Source organism: Gymnodraco acuticeps, unplaced genomic scaffold (genome assembly GCF_902827175.1).
Source record: "Gymnodraco acuticeps unplaced genomic scaffold, fGymAcu1.1, whole genome shotgun sequence".
Classification (NCBI taxonomy): domain Eukaryota; kingdom Metazoa; phylum Chordata; class Actinopteri; order Perciformes; family Bathydraconidae; genus Gymnodraco; species Gymnodraco acuticeps.
In genome coordinates, this window is record NW_022989755.1 from 3,887,921 (window position 1) to 3,910,219 (window position 22,299).

Genomic DNA, 22,299 nt, shown 5'->3' on the forward strand with positions numbered 1-22,299 from the left:
TTATTCAGGCTCAGCTCTCTGAGCTTAAGCTTATTTTAAATGTTGATAAAACCAAGGTAATGCTCTTTTCTAAAGCTAAAAAGATACCAGAGCCTGTTTTGGATATTGTTACTATGCAAGGACAAGTACTTGAAGTGGTTACCAGTTATAAATACCTAGGTATCTGGCTTGATGATTGTCTTACTTTTAAACTTCATGTCAATAACCTGCTTAAAAAGCTGAGGGTTAGACTAGGTTTCTTTTTCAGAAACAAGTCCTGTTTCTCTTTTGAAGCCAGGAAAAGGCTAGTCACTGTGACCTTTTTACCTGTGCTGGACTATGGTGATTTGATCTATATGAATACACCTGCCCATTGCCTGGAAAAATTAGATGCCGCCTATCACAGTGCCCTGAGATTTGTTACTAACTGTAAAGCACTTACTCATCACTGTACCCTGTATGCCAAGGCAGGTCTGCCTTCACTAACTGTACGGAGGCTCAGTCATTGGTACATGTTCATTTACAAAGCCATGTTGGGTAAACTACCTTTTTATATCTGCTCTCTGATCTCTCGACGAATTGAAAGTACATATTGCCTGAGATCTCATGATGTTGTTTTATTAAATGTGCCAAGTGCTAGGACTGTCTTAGGGAAGAAAGCTTTTAGTTGTGCAGCTCCACTAAATTGGAACAGTCTGCAAACATGTTTAAAACTGAGCACTTTGGTTCCCCTGCATCATTTTAAAACTCAGCTGGCTGACACGCTGTTTGATATTCATGATACCTGTCACTGTAAATAGAGTTTGTAAACTGTACCCTGCACATTATGTTGTATGTCATCCTTATTGTTGTTCTGTTGTTTTTATGTTACATGTGTAACTAATGTCCTGCAGGTCACCCTTGAAAAAGAGATCTTTTGATCTCAAGGGGCTTTCACCTGGTTAAATAAAGGCTACAAACAAACAAACAAAACGTATTGTAACCCTAGTTATATAAGCACAGGCGGAGCCCTCTACTTAGGAGGCCTGTCTTTCCTATGGTGCTCGCTGAAGAGGGTGTAGGATGACAGTCAGGAGGCGGAGCCGCCTTATATACGGTGGGCCTGCGCGTGCATTCAGGTAGGCTCGCCCCGATTGGCCGGCTAAGTTTATGCAACTCAGTAGGTGAATGCTCGCATGGCATGGTTGAGAGTAGTACCCATAGAGTCCAGTAGAGGGCTCTGCCTGTGCTTATATAACTAGTTACAATGCGTAACCGCGTTATCTTCTTTTAGCCAATTCCTTGTAATGTGTTTAATGATTGCTATTCTTAATACTAAAAATAGGTAGAATTTGTAATTGCCTATGGTGCTTTCCCAAGTTATAGAGGGTTCTTGTTTAGAGAAATGTCAAATATTTTTGACATTTCAGTCTAATAACCATTTCCCAGAAGTGTACAAAACATTACAGGACCAACATATATGATCATGGTTGGCCTTCTGCTCACCGCATTCTCTCCAGCATTTTGAAGTGACATTCTGTTTATATTTACTTTGAATTTGGGGTGTCTTGAAGTAACAAATTAAAATATTTCATGTATATTCTTTCCAGTTTGAATCGGTTGTATTATGAGTGTTTTTGCAAATGTGTTCCCAATCTGCTATTGGTTTATTGCAGGATAGTTCATTTTCCCATTTATTTTTTACATTGATAATACTTTGTTCATCCTGATTGTTACATTTTTATATTTTAACCATATTTCTGTCTTAGTATAAAAATCAGAAAAGGGTTTGTTGCCAAGTATGTTTCCATGTTCAAGGAAATTGTCTATGTGTTTGGTGACTACAATAATAGTGATAGGGGGATACAAATACAATAAATATATAATAATAATACATTTTATTTGTAGGCGCCTTTCATGACACCCAAGGACACCGTACTATTTGTTAAAAAAAGAAAGAAAACGCTAATAGGCAACAGAACATGATAAAACCACAAACAGGAAATCATGGAGGAGACAGTCAAGTGGACACAAACGAAACATATAATGGGGAGCACTACAGTGAGTAGGCAGGGGGGGGCCCTTATGTAGGGCTTTGTAAGTGAGCAGTAGGTTTTTGAAGTTGATACAGGATTGAACGGGGAGCCAGTGGAGTTGGATGAGGATGGGGGTGATGTGTTCTGAACTTCTGAGCAGGGTCGGCTCTAGAACAAATCGAATGGGGGGGCAATCATTTACCAAGGGGGGGCACACACTGCCGTCAACAACCAACACACAAACACCAACGCAACTTCAATTTCAAAAAACATGCTGTAAAGTCTATTGTCTTTCACACATATTGCAGGGTGTGCTATTGTATAGCGCACCTATGACTTGTGCATACATGCACGGTTGTGGCACAACCACTAAAACAGAAACATATGGACATAGGCCACCATATAAAAAGGGTGCAAATGTATTTAGTATCCTATCCATGTGAACATGTTTTAGGTGGGTGTGGACCTAACCTCCTCTAGGAGGGTCCGGGGGCATGCTCCCCCGGGAAGATTATTTAAAAAATATTGAAGTGAAATGCATCAATCTGGTGCACTTTGAGAGCAACATTAGGAGATCTATGGATAGTCTACATCTCTCAGCATCCATATGAAACAGAACTGTACACAGATTTACTTTTTCTTTATGGATATTTTACTAATCACTCCCCTTTTAAACTGTATTCTTGTGTTACTGTCCTATAGTATTTCATACCCGTTTTTCATTTATTCTCTTATTTTTTTAATAACTATAGGCCAGGGGTGCCCAACCAGTCGATCGCGATCGACCGGTCGATCGCGGGTAGATTCCCAGTCGATCGCGAGATGTGTCTAAAAATAGAACAACAATATTCTGTTTTATCGTTAATGTCCTATAACATAATCTTCCCGTGCCAGAATAATGCACTTGAACGCATCAAAGCTTTGTGATTGGCCGGCGTGACCCCATGTGTCGGGGCGTGGCTGGTGAGCAGTGGGCAGTGTGCACTGCACTAGTTCGCTAACGTTGTCCGTGTCAACACAGGAGTGACAGGCCGCACACACACAAGACCGCAATTATGGCAGAAGCAAAACATATAATTCTCACTCCGAGTGGGAGGATGATTATTTTGTTATCTATTCCAATTCAAAGTCCATCTGTCTCATCTGCAATGCGAGCGTGGCTTTATCGAAGAAGGGTAATTTAGGAGCGGCATTTCAAAACAGTGCACAAACGCTACGAGACGGAATTCCCTCCTAATTCTGCCCTACGCTCCAAAAGGGGAGGGGCCTGGAAGGACAGCTAAATGCACAGCAGTCCATTTTCACCAGGCCCAACAACAAGAGCAAGGCTGCTACCATAGCATCTTATCGTGTCAGTCACGTTCTTGCGAAACACATGAAGTCTTTCAAAGACGGCGAAGTTGTGAAAGAAGCAGTCCTGGAGGCTGCCGACGTGCTTTTGGGGATAGTAAAAATAACAGTAGCATTTCAACAGGTTTTTGATATAATAAAAACTCAAGTTAGATACCGCTATTAATCTGCTGTAAGTTTTAGTTTGTTTGAATTTATTCATTATAATTATTGTACAACATGGTATAAGAATGCAAACATTAAGGTCTGTTCTGTTTAAATTGATTATAGTCTATTATCAATTCAGGTTAAGAAACTAGTGTTGCTAGCATCCTATTTTAAAGGCATTAATTTTTATACTCTACTAAAATGCAACAAAAAAAAGGTTTGATTCTATTGATTTTGTCTTTTTTATTGCACTTTGGCAGCAGATTCCTGTGTAGCTTCAGATCTGAGTTGTCTTATTAGTAAGCCTAATTTATACTTTTGTAGCAACACTATTTTTATATAATGGCAAATAAAGGGTTCAGCGTCTTTTCTTTTTCTCCTGTGTCATATGTGGCAGCACTGTTCAATGTTTCTTGAAAACATGACCCACTGTAGTATGTGACGTGTGAATAAACTCCAACTCTGTATCAACAACACTGTTGTGTAACTTCAGTTAAATACTTGTATGTGTGTAGATTAGAAAGAGGTAAGATAAAGGATCTGCAGTATTTTATGAAGTATTCATCGTACAAAGGTCAGTTTTATACAAGAAGTGTGTATTTACCTGGTAGTAGGCTGTCAGTAATGGCTACCTCTCTATTTGGACTGGTAGATCTCGGCAGACTGGCAACTTTAAAAGTAGCTCTCGGTTCAAAAAAGGTTGGGCACCCCTGCTATAGGCTAATGATCATATAAATGTGTTCCTCACAAATACTTGTTTACATAAATGGTGACCAAACCGTTTGAGACCCACTGAGATAACTTACACTAAAGTGAACTATCTAAACACTGAGAGACTCCTTACCTCACTGAGCTGAGGTTATACGATCTTCTCAGTCTGACAGGAGAGGACTCTCCTCCACCTTGGTGTAGAAACAGCTCTTTATATCCGTTAGCATAGCTAGCTAACCAGATGCTAACAACAACATTCCACGTTACCGCTCGCGCACTCACAAAATGCGATCGTGCCACACACACACAGAGCCGAGCTTGAATGAAACACAGAGACCCAGAAGTAGGCTACTTGTACTGTACTGTATATCATATTATTTTCAATGCTTTACTGTATAATCAGTGTAACAGATGAACAGATCGCCACCGGGCTTTCATCTAAACACACAGCCACGTAATGATAACAAAACAAAAGTCAGGGGTCATTGGTCAAGCAACACACCAATCAGAGAGCAGCAGTGAGCACACCTCAGGCTGTGTTTTATATTTGTATTCTTTATTTCTGACGTATTTCACACAAAAAACCTTTAGTGGAAACGTTTTCACTTATATGATTTTTTTTTAAAAAACCGGCAAAGTGGCAAGGCTTGCCCACCCTGCGTTGGGGGGGCACAGTGACTCATTTGGGGGGGCATGGCCCGCGAATGACCCCCCATGACGCCGACCCTGCTTCTGAGGCCTTGGTGCCGGTGATGATGCGGGCTGCAGAGTTCTGTATGATTTGTAGTTTATTGATGAGCTTGGTGGGTATGCCTGAGAGGATGGCATTACAGTAGTCGATGCGGGACGTGACAAATGCATTGACCAGGAATCCAGTGTTTGATTGAGAAAGGGATGGGCGCAGTCTGGAGATGTTGTGTATGTGGAAGAAGGCATATAAATAGTGTTGTCACAATCATTTGACCACTCTTGAGCTGTGGATTAACCATTTCATTCTAAGTGGGAGATTATCTTCATGAAACACCAAATAATGTTAAAATCAAGCATTTTTAAAGGAGAAAGTCATACCAATTCAAGCATGAACACAATAAATAAAGGTGAAAGTTAATTTTCTAAACTTTTAAGAAAAAAAAACGGCTGCCATGTTAGAACAATGTCTGCATCGCAGCCACAATGTGTTTGCTTTATTTTGAAGCTCAGTCGCCCAGCTTCCGGTATGAATCAGACTGACTCTGGTTGACCTGACGCAGTTCCTCAGCAACATCAACTTCCCCCCCTTTCTCCCTCCTTCCGGATCAACGCTACGGCCCGTCACGTGACCCGTCACACAACTGATGTGTGTCACGTTTTAACCGGGAGGAGCTGTGGGACGAAGGGCAGGGAATCATCGAGAGGGCTTACTGCATCTGTTAATAGCCTGGACGCTCATCATGTCCCAATGGGCAACACTGTGTGTGTTTGCATGTCGGTTTTGCAGGAAAATTAAACGTAAATATAATGTAAATACATCTAATATATTCCCTTGAAGAATAATGGGGTATTACCATAGACTGTATATATAGGGTATTATACGTTACGGTCCCAACACCGCATTCTTAAATATCATACACTTAAGGCAAATAACATAGCATGACATCCCATACTATATCATAATATTTAATGTATTATCAGCAACATGTATTATTGACGGTCACTTCATTTAAGTATTTTAATTCATTTAAATCTAGGATAATATTATAAAGTGTAGGTTGCAAATAGGATTCAATTGACATATATATTAATATGTTCACATACCATAGACTAGAACCATTTAACGATATAGCAATTTCAAATAAATGGTAGGTAACAGAATGGAAGAAGCAGTCATCTCTGAGAAGAAGTTAGACTAATATTTTTCATTTGACAATGTTGGAAAGCCCCGCATGAAGCAGGGCATCAAAAAATTAGTTATAACTCTTATTGGTCCTCTCCACGGAAATCTTTAGTAAAAGGCGAAAGATTTATGCGATCTGAAGAGAACCAAGAGTGATCTACCCGGTGAGCAGTTTGACAGTGAGTATATTCACGAGGAAACTACTTTAAGTGCTGGTGTCGTATTGTGAAGTCAGTTTTTGTAGAAATATAATCCACATAATGAATGAATAAAGGAAATCTGAGAAACACAATTACCTTGGGTTTTCATATTAAAAGAAACCCACGTGTATTTGGCATTAGTTAGACTCTTATGCCATGTCGCAATGCATGATGGGATTTCGGGTTAAGTTTTTGAAACAGCTGCCGATTCACACTACACGCATACACACACACACACACACACACACACACACACACACACACACACACACACACACACACACACACACACACACACACACACACACACACACACACACACACACACACACACACGTGTTGGACATATATTATAGACCTTATGCATTGTAGACTTTCAATGTTAAAGAACCCCCATTATTGCATTAGTTAGACCTTTATGTTATATCGCAATGCATGATGGGATTTAAGGCTACATTTTCGAAACAGCACACACACACACCACACACACACACACACACACACACACACACACACACACACACACACACACACACACACACACACACACACACACACACACACACACACACACACACACACACGATACATGTACATGCTGAGGTTATCAGAGCCGCTCAGTCTTTCAGGAGAGAGCTCTCTAAAGCTCTCCCCCCGCGGCCGCTTACACAGTAAATTCCAATGTTAATAAAAGCACACAGAAGCTGTGTACGTTTTTTGGGAGTTTGATTTATTTTAAATTAACACAAATACAAAATTAAAACCTATAATTGCACACTACCATTATTTCAAAAAAAGAACAATTTCACATAAACCTCTGGTGGGGCTGGGGCAGTTCAACTTGATTTTGGGGGGTGGGTGTGTGCCATAGTTTATGGGCGCTGTACGCAATATAGTCGTAGTTCTGTTAGTATAAGATAATAAGATGTACTTTGTTGATCCAAAATCGGGAAATTGTGTTGTTATGGATACTTTACAAATAAAATGAATTTTTTTTATTTTATTAACATTAACACACACACGATACATGTATTTGTGATATAATGATGGGTTTAACAGGATTGACAGAAAATAGTGGTTCAAAAGAAAACACTGTTTGGTAGGTTGCATATTTACTTTGAGCTTTTGCATTACTACTTCGTTTTACAAAGTTATTTCGAATATGCAAATTCATTAATTGTATTTCATATACTAAGAAATATCAGATTAATGTGTTTGGGAATCCAGATTATACACAAACTAGTCTTTGACCGTGTACCCTGTGCTTGATGGGTTCTTTCTTTTTAACATTGAGAGGGGGTGCACCGTTCCTGGAGGTACTGCAATACCAGGTCGATGCGTGGAGTGGACGGAGCAAGCCCCTATTCCATCTCCCTATTCCAAAAATCAATTTAATATATGGTCCCCGGGTAGGGGACGTATCAGATATTAAACTGATAAGAACAGATACTACACTTGATCTTAGCCAAAAGGCCGAGAAGCGATACTGGAATACGTTCTGCGGTAATAGACTGATTCTCCGCACAGTTACGCTAACTGACGGTTACTGATGTGTTTAAGGGACACTAGGAAAACCTATTCTAATTAACAACAGAGTTAATGGATACATTTATGTAGTCGTCATACAATAGACACATAGCAGAGTTGATGATGATTTACTGCGATTGGGTCTGCTGGAAAATATATCGTGTTTTCACTGTGTGTGCTTTATGTGGTCTGTTGGATGGTAAGGTGACGCAAGGCATGATGGGAGTTTAGCACGTCTTTTATTATTATTTACAATTTCATTTAGAAATGTAAATATAATCGTTGACCTACGTACAGCTTGCAATGCCCCTGACTTGTGTTATATTTTCATATAGTTTGTTTTAAATTGTTCACGCAGAAAGAGATTTTATAAAACAAGATGTTGTAGACTGGCTCCAGAGGCTGCAGGTAACATGCAGAACAACGCCGCCATGTGGAAACAAATAGTGATTTAGGATTAAGGGCTATGTGTAGCCTAACTATTGTTTTCAACAATTAACTTGTGATTTTGTTTTTAAAAGTCTTCAGATTGCATGATTTGTCTGAACAACAGTGTTTAGCTGACTTTAATATAAGTGAAATAATTGCAGTTAATCATCACGTTTGTCCAGTTGGCTCTATAAAACATTTAAATGAATCATTGATCATTAATACATTTAATATGTCAATAAATGGTCTCTAAATATGTATTATTTTTGACTGGGCTTCTCAACTAACCAAATGTATTCTTCTCATTTTCTTGTGTTTGAATAATTCATACAAAAAAGAAAAAGAAAAAAAAAGAAAGAAAGAAACAAACATAGACCTCACAGAACTGTGGAATTCTCCCGCGTTCTGCATTTCCCAAAACGTCACTTCTAAAGTGATTAACACTGAGCAAAACAAAGAGGCCACAAAGACGTGTAATCATTGAGAGGAGTTGGCCTGAATGGTTGGGTAAAGGTAAACGTTATTGTTTAATTGTTATATTTAACCTATGCTGTGTATTTTTAACAGAATTAGAGCAACACAAATTAGTACTCCTTGCAGCTACAGCACACGTCCAAAATAAGTACATTAAACAGGACGATTAAGGCTAACTGCATTAATCATATTTTTGTAACTTAATCACATTTTTTTTTAAAGAAAGAAATGTTGCAAACCAAGTAAACCCATGCAGGGCCGTATCCAAGATTTCCTAAATACAGAGGTCCAAACATGCCAGGGGTGTTCAGGGGTATACCCCCCTGAGATTTTGGGGATTTGATCTAGTTAGGTGCTTTTTAAGTCCTGTGGGGGGTCACAAATGGGATAATATATTGATTTCAAACCATGTCAGTGGGCTGCAGCATCAATTATTTTTGAAAGTGTAATGCATAAGAATCAGTTGATTGTTACTATTAATAATCTGGACATACAGAAGAGGCTAAAATGATCACAAAACATTGTCAACATTCATTTTCCATGTCTCTCTCCTTTCCATAACCGGCACCCTCTCTTCTATCTTCTTTAGTCTCTCTGTCTTCTTCCTGCTCATTACTCTCTCTGTCCTCTACTCTTTCTCTTTGTTCAATCTCTCCCTCGTTGTTCACTTTTTGCTCCTCCTCACTTGTCGCTCCTGCCAGTGAATTAAAAGCAATTCAGCAATTTAGTTAATTTCACTTGTTTGTTTGCATTTAAAAATGTTTTAACTCTGTTTTGTTTGATTCTCAAAAGAGAACAAAGATGTAAGCACATTGTGTGTTATACAATTGTATGTTATTATGACATCATAACTGCAATAGATACTATGTTGTTTAAAAATGATGCCTATTGTCTATATTGTAAATGAAGACTAAGTTATAGATGGATAGATAGATGGGGTTATTAAGCCTACATTATTTTGTGTGAGTGACTGGACCTGCAGTTCCTCCCTGACTTCCATCTCTCTCTCTCTCTCTCTCTCTCCTCTCTCTCTCTCTCCTCTCTCTCTCTCTCTCTCTCTCTCCTCTCTCTCGCTCCTCTCTCTCTCTCTCTCTCTCTCCTCTCTCCTCTCTCTCTCTCCTCTCTCTCTCTCTCTCTCTCTCTCTCTCTCTCCTCTCTCTCTCTCTTCTCTCTTCTCTCTCTCACCAAAGCTGAGCTTCGACTGACGTAGTCTTTTCATTATAGCTGAGTCAGTGTAAAAAGAAAACAATACAATGTTCAATGTTTTACTCAAATTGAAATGAAAGAAAAGCATTACCACGTTTGTTAAAAGGTAATCCTTCTGACATTGGATGAATGTAATTCGCTTTAGCTCTCTAGCTAATTTATTCACGCAATTTAAACCAAAGTATAGCCTATAGCTGCAATATAAGTTAGTGTGCATGTTGTCGGACGTCCACTGACTAACGTAGAGCGTTCACACCGGATCTGCTGGTCATATGATGTCCTGAGGAACAGAAACACAAGCAGCCCGCTGGACTCAAGCCCAAGCCCCCAGGAAGTGCGCCGGAGTCAGATGAAAATATTCGTGCTGGCCAAACGGTGGTACTACACTTCCGTTTGGTTGCCAGGCCCGGAAACACTTTTTCCCATTGACTTACATGGGGAAAGAGTGGTCTGTAAATCGTTAGATACTTTTTTAAAAACTAAATAAACTACCCAGTATGAACACTTGTATAGCCCTTATTAAAAACATTCATTCCTCAAGTTGTAAAAATGTGCTAATAACGTTATTCTGAGAGTTATTTCCCTCTGCATTATGAACGCGCATCTAACCCACGGGACCGCGCCGCCCGGCACGTTCATGTTACGTGTTCAGCACTACATGCGTTTGTCTTTAGGTCTTTACCTATATATACAGTCTATGGTCTTTACCCATGGATGCACAATAAGAACTGATCCATATCGCCATCCCATGGAGCTGTAATAATGGATATATTGCACATGTTTGCTGTAATTCATCATTTGTAAAATATTATACTACATGGGCTGTATGATTAAATCTTGTACCGTAAATGTTGTATTAAATAAAGTTAATATTACCGACGTTAGATTAACGTCCCTGTAGCTTATTATTGCACTAAGAAGCTTATTGCACTGTGTATATATATATACAGTGCAATAATTATTTCATGCTAAATGAAGCTCTGTTGGATATCACTAGATCCTGTTACAGCGTAATATAAGTACATAACGATTGATGTGCACATTAGCATAATTACTAGCTAGCCGCTAGCTGCTAACTGCCGCCTCGTTAATATCAAATCCATCATAACAATATATTGCCATGCTGTCATGAACGTGCGGTGCTGTTACGTGTACGCAAATTGACGTGCTTGATGTGAACGAGCATTTTGGTTAAAGTTGCGCATGCGCTATGAGCGCACATACGGGTACTTCTCAGGCATGCTGGGTAATCTGTGACGTTTCACTCTCTCAAAAGTTGGGCCATTTTATCATCATGCGCTAATGAGCAACTCTCATAGGAATGAATGAGGCCCCGCGTCCCACGCTGTATCCAGTTCATCCATGGTCAAGCCCCCATGAAGTGTGCCGGACTCTGATGAGAATATTCGTTGCGGTCAAACGGCGGTACTACACTTCCGTTTGGTTGCCAGGCCCGGAAACACTTTTTCCCATTGACTTACATTGGGAAAGAGTGGTCTGTAAATCGTTGAATAATTTTTTTTAAAGTAAATAAACTACCCAGTATGAACGTTTGTATAGCCCTTATTAAAAACATTCGGTCCTCAAGTTGTAAAATGTGCTAATAACGTTATTCTGAGAGTTATTTTCCTCTGCATTATGAACGCGCATCTAACCCACGGGACCGCGCCGCCCGGCACGTTCATGTTACGTGTTCTGACTGTAACAGTTTGGAGGCTTTAGCAGCCTGGTATATTAGACAGTTTTAGCGGCATTTATGTATATAAATATATATATATACACATGGTTGGTATTTAACAAAAAGGGGTGTTATAGTCTGTGTTGTAGTGTGATATTGGTATTTATGGAAACATTTTACACCTTTCCTTCAAGTATTATACGTTGTTGTTACTTGTGGGGTACTTAACATGAATAGTCACAGTTATTATCCTTTTACTCCATCACATTTCAAAGACAAATATGGCTATTGTTATTTTAATCCATCATCAGCTTTACTTTTTAGATAAGATTTAACTCACATCATAACAGGCTTCAAAATACATACATTTTGATATATTACCAAGTGGTTTCATGTACAACCCACACAAGTATCATGCTAAATTAAGCTCTGTTGCTTGGATACAGGGCCGGCCCTGACCAATTTGCTGCCCTAGGCAAGGTTTTAGCTGACACTTACACTTACTATGACTCGTGCGTGCACGGTTGTGGCATGACCACCAAAACAGAAAGACATGGACACAAGATGTGTGCAACTGTATTTAGTTTCCTATCCATTTGAACATGATTTAAGTGTGGGGGGGGGGACCTCACCTTCTCTAGGGGGGTCCTGGGGCATGCACCCCCGGGAAGACTTTTTTTATATATTGAAGTTAAAAGCATCAATCTGGTGCACTTTGAGAGCAACATTAGGACATCTATGGATACATCTCTCAACACCCATATGAAACAGAACTGTAAGTAGATTTTCTTTTTCTTTATGGATACTTTACAAATAACTTGTTTATTAATAACTACTTTTTTGTACTGTCATATAGTACTTTATACCTGTTTTTCACCTATTCTCTTATTTTTTTATAACTATGATGATCATATAAAGGTGTGCCTTTACCTCACTGAGCTGAGGTTATCAGAGCCGCTCAGTCTTTCAGGAGAGAGCTCTCTAAAGCTCTCCCCCCGCGGCCGCTTACACAGTAAATTCCAATGTTAATAAAAGCACACAGAAGCTGTGTACGTTTTTTGGGAGTTTGATTTATTTTAAATTAACACAAATACAAAATTAAAACCTATAATTGCACACTACCATTATTTCAAAAAAAGAACAATTTCACATAAACCTCTGGTTTTTACTGGGGCTGGGGCAGTTCAACTTGATTTTGGGGGGTGGGTGTGTGCCATAGTTTATGGGCGCTGTACGCAATATAGTCGTAGTTCTGTTAGTATAAGATAATAAGATGTACTTTGTTGATCCAAAATCGGGAAATTGTGTTGTTATGGATACTTTACAAATAAAATGAATTTTTTTTTTTTATTAACATTAACACACACACGATACATGTATTTGTGATATAATGATGGGTTTAACAGGATTGACAGAAAATAGTGGTTCAAAAGAAAACACTGTTTGGTAGGTTGCATATTTACTTTGAGCTTTTGCATTACTACTTCGTTTTACAAAGTTATTTCGAATATGCAAATTCATTAATTGTATTTCATATACTAAGAAATATCAGATTAATGTGTTTGGGAATCCAGATTATACACAAACTAGTCTTTGACCGTGTACCCTGTGCTTGATGGGTTCTTTCTTTTTAACATTGAGAGGGGGTGCACCGTTCCTGGAGGTACTGCAATACCAGGTCGATGCGTGGAGTGGACGGAGCAAGCCCCTATTCCATCTCCCTATTCCAAAAATCAATTTAATATATGGTCCCCGGGTAGGGGACGTATCAGATATTAAACTGATAAGAACAGATACTACACTTGATCTTAGCCAAAAGGCCGAGAAGCGATACTGGAATACGTTACGCGGTAATAGACTGATTCTTCCGCACAGTTACGCTAACTGACGGTTACTGATGTGTTTAAGGGACACAAGGAAAACCTATTCTAATTAACAACAGAGTTAATGGATACATTTATGTAGTCGTCATACAATAGACACATAGCAGAGTTGATGATGATTTACTGCGATTGTGTCTGCTGGAAAATATATCGTGTTTTCACTGTGTGTGCTTTATGTGGTCTGTTGGATGGTAAGGTGACGCAAGGCATGATGGGAGTTTAGCACGTCTTTTATTATTATTTACAATTTCATTTAGAAATGTAAATGTAATCGTTTACATACGTACAGCTTGCAATGCCCCTTGTGTTATATTTTCATAGTTTGTTTTAAATTGTTCACGCAGAAAGAGATTTTATAAAACAAGATGTTGTAGACTGGCTCCAGAGGCTGCAGGTAACATGCAGAACAACATGTGGAAACAAACATAGACCTCACAGAACTGTGGAATTCTCCCTTTCTGCATTCCCAAAACGTCACTTCTAAAGTCACTGAGCAAAACAAAGAGGCCACAAAGATGTGTAATAATCATTGAGAGGAGTTGGCCTGAATGGTTGGGTAAAGGTAAACGTTATTGTTTAATTGTTATATTTAACCTATGTTGTGTATTTTTAACAGAATTAGAGCAACACAAATTAGTACTCTACAGCACCCGTCCAAAATAAGTAGGCTACATTAAACAGCCAACCACAGCACGATTAAGGCTAACAGTATTAATCATATTTTTGTAACTACATCACATTTAAAAAAAAGAGGAAATGTTGCAAACCAAGTAAACCTATTGAATATTTACCTGAAGGCATGAGGAGAGAAGAGGGTCCTCCGAGTTACAATACTGCATACTGAACTAAAAGTAGGCCTACTTTCTTAAAATGACCGCATTGAGCATTACATAAGCTTTGAAAAGGTAGAAACCAAGTCCGAAAAGTTTTGAAAGTCCAGCAGTTATTAGCTAACACTGAAACGGTGTCCATGCAAAGGCCTGAAAACACAGAAGACCTGGTTTCTTTCACCTGGGTTCCCTGCTGAAAAAAACAGCATGGACCAGCATGGTGTTGACCAGCATGGACCAGCCTATGTTGTGTTTTGGTCACCAGCATGGTCCACCAGCATGATCGACCAGCATGGACCAGCATGATCGACCAGCATTGGTCCATGCTGGTGGTCCATGCTGGTGGTCCATGCTGGTGGTTCATACTGGTACCAGCATAGTATGCTGGTTTGCTGGTCACCAGCATACTAGCATAGACCAGCATACAAGTGACCAAAACACAACATATGCTGGTTTTGCTGGCATACCAGCAGACCAGCAGACCAGAATTGATCTATCATCAGTTTATGTTAGTATTAAATATACAATGTTTTCTGGTAACTATCAAAATAAAGACATTGTATAGTGTTCATAACAGTATTTTTATTTAATAAATTATACATTAACAATACAATAATATTACAAAAAAAACCTACATCTAAATAAATATATCATCTATAATAGATGCATTTGATTTAGAAATAACAAATATAATTAAAAATGTAAATAGCAACAAAGAAATGATAAAAAAAAAATGTTAAAGTATTTTTTTCTTTTTCTTGTTAATATCCAGTATCTTCTCTGTTATGTATCTTCCGGTCTTTGCCAATCCGGCCAGCATTTCTTGGTCCTCCACGTATTTCTCGTACAGCCACTGCTTGAAGCAAACTGAAAATAAGAAACAACTATGTTTTAACAAATCGTATTAAATTATGTGATGACAGACCTGTAAACAGAATAGTTATTACTTTCTTCCTTTACTTGGCATTCTTCAAAAATACACAGATTGCAGCACATCGTTTCACGTCTTTGTACAGCCTTTCTCAGCAGTAGAGTAATGTGTTGGCGAACCTTTGTTTCCTCCTGACAGATCACTTAAAAGTATACTCAATTCAATACAATAGCTTTATTAGCATGACCTCAGTTACATATAGTATTGCCAAAGCTCTGTATAGTTGCAACATCTATACAAAATATATATATACAATATATATATACATTATATATACTCCCCCTTGTGGCAAAAGGGGGACACAACTCTTGTCTTCAGATGTATGCTTGAGTGCAGGAAATGTAGCTCAGTGACTTTTGTCAACTAAACATAAAACAATACATATTTTAGTAAACGGGACATTATAATCTCTGCACATTAACTCTATATTTGCCTCTGCCATGGTGCCAAAATGAAATGAAATAAACAATATATAGGGGATTGCTTCTTCTCTGAACGTCTATGTATACTGCATCCCTCCATATCAAATAAACCATAAACAAATACAGAAAGTCGTGTTCACTGCAGCGATCTATTTCACACACAAAACTATGGAAACTTGGTGATATACAGTTCTCCTGGAGACCAAGGGAAGACAGGCTTCTCCTGTTTTTTCAGCCTTTGTTATCATTTTGATAATTACAAATATATATTCTTGTTTGTGGTTGTTTTTGCGTTCAGGGCATACAAGGGGTGTAACATTATTTGAATACCAGAACTATATTGAAATAGAGTCTCACTTGAACAGCAACGTAGCTGTCACATTACTGGGTTATTTGGTGATAACTACCAAAGTAAAGTAACTTCAGACGCAGACGTCACGTAGCTTCTCAGACGAGAGGGGTGGCGACGAGAGTGTCACGTTACTTCTCTCGCGGCATAGTTCACGTCAGGGTAGGCGACGATCAACACGATTGTCTGCTCAGTTAGTTAGTTCTTTGGCACAAATCACACATCATAGCCTCACTATAGTGTCTCCCCGTCCAATCCCCCCTCCACCCAGTAAAAAAATCGCGTGCGTGTTGTGTGTGTGTAAACTGCCTCACCCCCTCGCACACAGACAGGGGAGAGAGATCTCTCGTCTCCTGAAAGATCGAAAATAAATCAGACGCATTTTGTAGTCTTTTTGCATATTAGAAACGGAGTTGGCGACAGTAAGACTGCGATATAATGTTTATGTAGCAATAATACATATGACATCTATTTTTTTAACGTCTACCAATAAAAAGATTGTTAACGTTGGACCTTAACGGTACCACAGTCTTTAATAATTCAGCCCCGGGGGCCCGTTAATACCGGGGCTCGGTACCCATCCCTAGTTTTAATTATTACATCATCAATATTACATTTCAAATAACCAAGAACTTGGTATCTCACAAAGAGCAAGTGGCTAGTGCTGCTAAGAACATACCTTTCAAAACTGATAGCTTCTGTGGGGTTAGAGGCTGCCTGGTGGTCTTGGTGGTGGGGCATTCCTTTCCAGTCAGGCTCCTTTCCCCTAAGGCAGGGGTGCCCAACCTTTTTTTAACCGAGAGCTACTTTTAAAGTTGCCAGTCTGCCGAGATCTACCAGTCCAAATAGAGAGGCGTAGCCATTACTGACAGCCTACTACCAGGTAAATACACACTTCTACTTGTATACAACTGACCTTTGTACGATTAATACTTCATAAAATACTGCAGATCCTTTATCTTACCTCTTTCTAATCTACACACATACAAGTATTTAACTGAAGTTACACAACAGTGTTGTTGATACAGAGTTGGAGTTTATTCACACGTCACATACTACAGTTATGTTTTCAAGAAACATTGAACAGTGCTGCCACATATGACACAGGGAAAAAAGAAAAGACTCTGAACCCTTTCTTTGCCATTATATAAAATAGTGTTGCTACAAAAGTATAAATTAGGCTTACTAATAAGACAACTCAGATCTGAAGCTGCACAGGAATCTGCTGCCAAAGTGCAATAAAAAAGACAAAATTAATAGAATCAAACCCTTTTTTATGCATTTTAGTAGAGTATAAAAATAAATGCCTTTTAAAATAGGATGCAAGCAACACTAGTTTCTTAACCTGAATTGATAATAGACTATAATCAATTTAAACAGAACAGATCTGAATGTTTGCATTCTTATACCATTTTGTACAATAATTATAATGAATAAGTTCAAACAAACTAAAACTTACAGCTGATTAATAACGGTATCTAACTTGAGTTTTCATCATATCAAAAACCTGTTGAAATGTTACTGTTATTTTTACTGTCCCCCAAAAGCGCGTCGCAGCCTCCAGGAATGCTTCTTTCACAACTTCGCCGTCTTTGAAAGACTTCATGTGTTACGCAAGAACGTGACTGACACGTTAAGATGCTATGCCTATGGTAGCAGCCTTGCTCTTGTTGTTGGGCCTGGTGAAAATGGACTGCTGTGCATTTAGCTGTGCTCTCAGGCCCCTCCCCTTTTGGGAGCGTAGGGCAGAATTAGGATGGAATTCCGTCTCGTAGCGTTTGTGCACTGTTTTGAAATGCCGCTCCTAAATTACCCTTCTTCGATAAAGCTACGCTCGCATTGAAGATGAGACAGATGGACTTTGAATTGGAATAGATACAAAAATAATCATCCTCCCACTCGGAGTGAAAATTATATATTTTGTTTTTTTTTGCTTCTGCCATAATTGCGGTCTTTTGTGTGTGCGGACTGGCACTCCTGTTGACACGGACAAAGTCAGCGAAATACTGCCCAATGCCCACCAGTCACGCCCCGACACATGGGGTCTCGCCGGCCAATCACAAAGCTTTGATGCGTGCAAGTGCATTATTCTGGCACAGGAAGATTATGTTACAGGACATTAACGATACAACAGAATGTTGTTGTTCTATTTTTAGACACATCTCGCGATCGACTGGGAATCTCCCCGCGATCGACCGGTCGATCGCGGGGAGATTCCTGGGGATCGACTGGTTGGGCACCCCTGCCCTAAGGTGTCGGTGTCCCAAAACGCCACAGCCAACTCCTTCACGAACATGGAGTCCCTTGTGTTGTTTTTTATTTTTGCCCAGACCTCTGGACGCACTGGAATCTCCCCTTTCAAGTGAATGACAACAATCTGAAACATCAAATGTGTACAGTAGCCTATACATACAAGCTAGACACCAATATGAGACTGAGGAGCAAAAATGAAAAGGCTCCACTATGGAAATAATATATACCTTCCCATGTGGCTCGCTCTTTGAAGGGGAATTATTGGGGTGTGTGGGTGTCCAGGGTGCCGGCTCACACTGTTCAGGTATCTCAGATTGTTCTTCTACAGAATGTGAATAAGACAAAGAAAGGACAAAAACATTTCATCAATAGTATAAATTAATATGTGTATATCTTGATGGGCTGATTGTTTACACATTTCACTGCCATCTTGTCTGTTTCTTTTATTGTAGTTGCTGATGAAAGTTAAAATGCAAAATCGATCCAAGACTGTCATTATTATTTGCTTGCAATTTAAAAACAAATGTACTTACTTTGTGAAAATACCTGGTTTAATAGTTTATCCAAATTAATGTTTAGATTTGCTGTCCTGTAGGTGGTGACTTCCCCTTCCAGCTCAGCTTTGGAATCCTCCAATGTAGCAGATCTTTATAATGTAATGAAAAATAAAATGATCAACAAAACAGCCTTTTAGCCTACCACCAGTCAAATCTGTTGTTACCCTATGACTGGTAAAAACACAAACATTAAATGTACCTTCTGTATTAACCGTCTAAAGATGAGTTCCTGTTGTAATTGTGCAGCTGTATTATCTAGGAAATAGAAGAATCGGGTAAGGATTCGGTATTGGCAGACAATCAATATCAAATGACTCGGATCGTTATTAGCATCAGCATTTGATCACCTTTGTCTACTTGCAGCTCAAATACAAAGATAACTCCACTCCTCTCCTACCACTGCTTACCTCTAATAAGCCTTGGTAGAACTAGTGTCCTAGTCATAGGGTCCAGGACTGACTGAAGACATGTGGAACAGAGTCCCAGACAGGCTTGGTTCCATGTACAGGGAACTGAAACTTTGAACAGGTGTTTTCATCTGTTCTGCCTGAAGATTCACAAGTTCTTGATCAGGTGTTTGATGTGGGCTGGCATGATCGTTTCTGCAGCCAAACAAAGAAAACATTATTAATAATAGCAATGATGGTAACAACAATAATATTAGTATAACTATTTATATAGCACTTACACAATTGCAAAGTGATTCTCACTACAAAAATAAAGAACAAAACAATATCATCAATACAAAAAATAAGCATTAAAGAAGTTCAGAGACAAACATACTCTTAAGTAAAAGACCAAATCATGTCAAGCTTTAAATCTTTCAGTCTTTACAATGCACAATTACAATTACAATTTACAATTACCTTCCAAAGGCTAGATTCAAACTCAAAAATAACTGGGTACCAAATTGCTTTACCTGATAGAACACGTTCCACACGGAGCAGCAACCATCCGACTGGGCCTTTTGCTGCATATCATCTCCTCCCTCTCCACTGTTTCCAGTAGATCTCTGCTGCCTCTTTCCAATAAAACTGAAATGCCCCAAAAAAATCATATTTAAAAAGTTAAAAACAATAAATGGCTTCTGGCATTAACATGGATTTGAATCTCACCAGAGCAGTTCTTTCCCTCCTGAATGATTATCCTGCAAACTGGGGCCTAATCGCCAAACACCATTCCATTCTCCTGTTGTATTATCATGAGAATATTTTCATTCATATGACGTGTAACAATAAATATGTATTCCATACATCACGTCTCTCCGGTTTGAAATGTGTAGGCTACTACTTATCAATCACTTACTCCTTATGTTGCTAGCAGTGGTGTAAAGTAACTTAGTAGATACTCGTACTGTACTTTAGTACATATTTAAAGAGGAACTTCAGCTTTACTTGAATATTTCAATGTTTTTCTACTTTGTTCTACAATTCAGAAGTAAATCGTGTACTTTTACTCCACTACACCGTTTAATACCTTTGAAATATAAACAACACTTAAATAAGACTTTAGTTACACCTGGAGACAATTCAAAAGCTACCCTGCAGTATACAAAGTAATCCAAAGTAACTGCACCTTTACCAGATTTGATAAACAAATAAATGCATCAATAATTAGAATCAATCATATTATTATGAAATGTGCCAAACTGCATAATGAGTATTTCTACTTGTGGTACTTTAAGTATATTTGGATGCTAATACCAATTTCTACTTTTACTTGAGTAACATTTTATATAGGCTACATGAATTTTACTTGTAACAGAGTATCCCTACACTCTGTACTTCTATTTTTACTTAAGTGCAATAACAGAGTACTTCTACTGTTCTACTGTTACTGCTAAGAGTATTTCTTAAATGATTGTGTTTATTCAAATGGTTAAACAGGTAAATATATTTTATTTCTAAAAAGGTTTTTGAGACGTTATGCTCTGCAGGTTAAATGTAGAAAGTGTGTTTGACTTCTTGCTCAAACATTGGCAAAGCTTTAACGTGTGTTCACATCTGATAGTTGTATGTCAATAAATGCGTATAGGGTAACACTTTATAATAAGGTACACAAATTAACCATCAACTAGTTGTTATTAGCATGCATATTAGCAGTATAATGGCTCTAAGGAGGCTCGGTTGGCGATAATCTTTACCATATTCATATTGTCCTTGTGTGGGATTTCTCCATGGTTACTTTGGTTGAATACAAATCTGATAGAGGTCTTAGCTGTCATTGTCTATTGAGTCAGAATGCAATCTTTAAGTTGTGTATGTGTGAGTTGGTACCAATCCAGGAGACTGGCAATATCCTACCACAAAGCAGATAGTTCATCCAGTTGTTCTAGCGGCAATGTGGATCTGGGTTACCTGAAATCAAACCGGGAGTCCTGCCATCTCCTGGGATCTTTGCGTCTTCTTCACTGGATCTACTCACTCAATATAAGCCTCAACCTGCATTAAAAAAAAAAACAGCGTTGAAGTCTCTGTTTGTTTTCCTTCATATTTCAACTCAAGCTTCCCTCCCTTATGTCATGTTACAGAACATCATATCACATAATAAAATCAAAGGAGGTGCTGCTGACTGAATGTTAACTTAAAGGTCCATATACCCATAGATTCTGAATAGACAATAGTGAATGAATGATTTTAGACACAGCCTAATATCAGTTAAAATGATAACTATACGCGGTAACACTTTATATTAAGGTACACAAATTAACCATCAACTAGTTGTTAATTAACATGCATATTAGCAGTATATTGGCTCTTTATTAGTCATTATAAAACACTTATTAATGCCTTATTCTACATGACCATATTCTACAAGTAATAAGCCATTAGTTGAGAGTTTTTCCTCAATAACCCTCTAATTAGTGCTTATTTATTGCAAGTAAGGAAGTTGTTGTCCATGAGTTTTGGTCTTAATATGCGCTGCTTAATATGGGCCTAATAAGGCAGTAGTAGCACAAGAATAGTAATTCTCCCATAATAACACTTAACAAATATGATCTATTCTTATGGAACAAGACATGAAACTATAAGTGTTAATTGTGTCTAAATAACTCAAAATTAGGTATTTATATTTTATAATATGTTTTGGGGTATTGACAGTTCAGCTACCAATAGCAAGATGATATTGACCTGTATGTTTCATATTTGCCCATTTATATTTGTGTAAAATGTGTACTGAAGGTTAGACCCGGGTACAGGAAGTAGGAGAACGTGAACTACACTGCTACTAATTTTCCCTTTGCAACCTGAAGAGTAAAAGGGTCAAGTCCGTCAGAAAGCAATGACTGTAAGTGTAAGTGTGAGCCTTACACTTACACTGTAAGGATTAGTAACATGTATTGTGTTTATGTGATGACATGTGGAGATGTTTAAACTCAATGAGAAAATGCGTTAGCATTCGCGCTAGTGTTAGCATACACGGTAGTGTTAGCATACATGCTAGCGTTAGCCATACTAGCCTGTATACATGCTTATTGTACAGCT

At 38.5% G+C, this 22,299-nt stretch overlaps 1 long non-coding RNA gene and 3 other non-coding genes across 4 annotated transcripts; all 4 read right to left on the reverse strand.

The window, feature by feature from the left end:
- Positions 1–6,116: 6,116 nt before the first annotated feature.
- On the reverse strand, positions 6,117–6,231 carry LOC117545025. Its single transcript, XR_004568758.1, has one exon. It is a non-coding gene; the product is annotated as a U5 spliceosomal RNA (small nuclear RNA).
- Positions 6,232–7,569: 1,338 nt separating this feature from the next.
- LOC117545007 lies at positions 7,570–7,760 on the reverse strand. The gene has a single exon (XR_004568755.1). It is a non-coding gene; the product is annotated as a U2 spliceosomal RNA (small nuclear RNA).
- Positions 7,761–13,230: 5,470 nt separating this feature from the next.
- LOC117545014 lies at positions 13,231–13,421 on the reverse strand. The gene has a single exon (XR_004568756.1). It is a non-coding gene; the product is annotated as a U2 spliceosomal RNA (small nuclear RNA).
- Positions 13,422–18,483: 5,062 nt separating this feature from the next.
- On the reverse strand, positions 18,484–19,829 carry LOC117544636. Its single transcript, XR_004568713.1, has 4 exons — positions 19,734–19,829; positions 19,222–19,416; positions 18,791–18,903; positions 18,484–18,579 (listed from the first exon to the last, which is right to left on the reverse strand). It is a non-coding gene; the product is annotated as an uncharacterized LOC117544636 (long non-coding RNA).
- Positions 19,830–22,299: the final 2,470 nt, after the last annotated feature.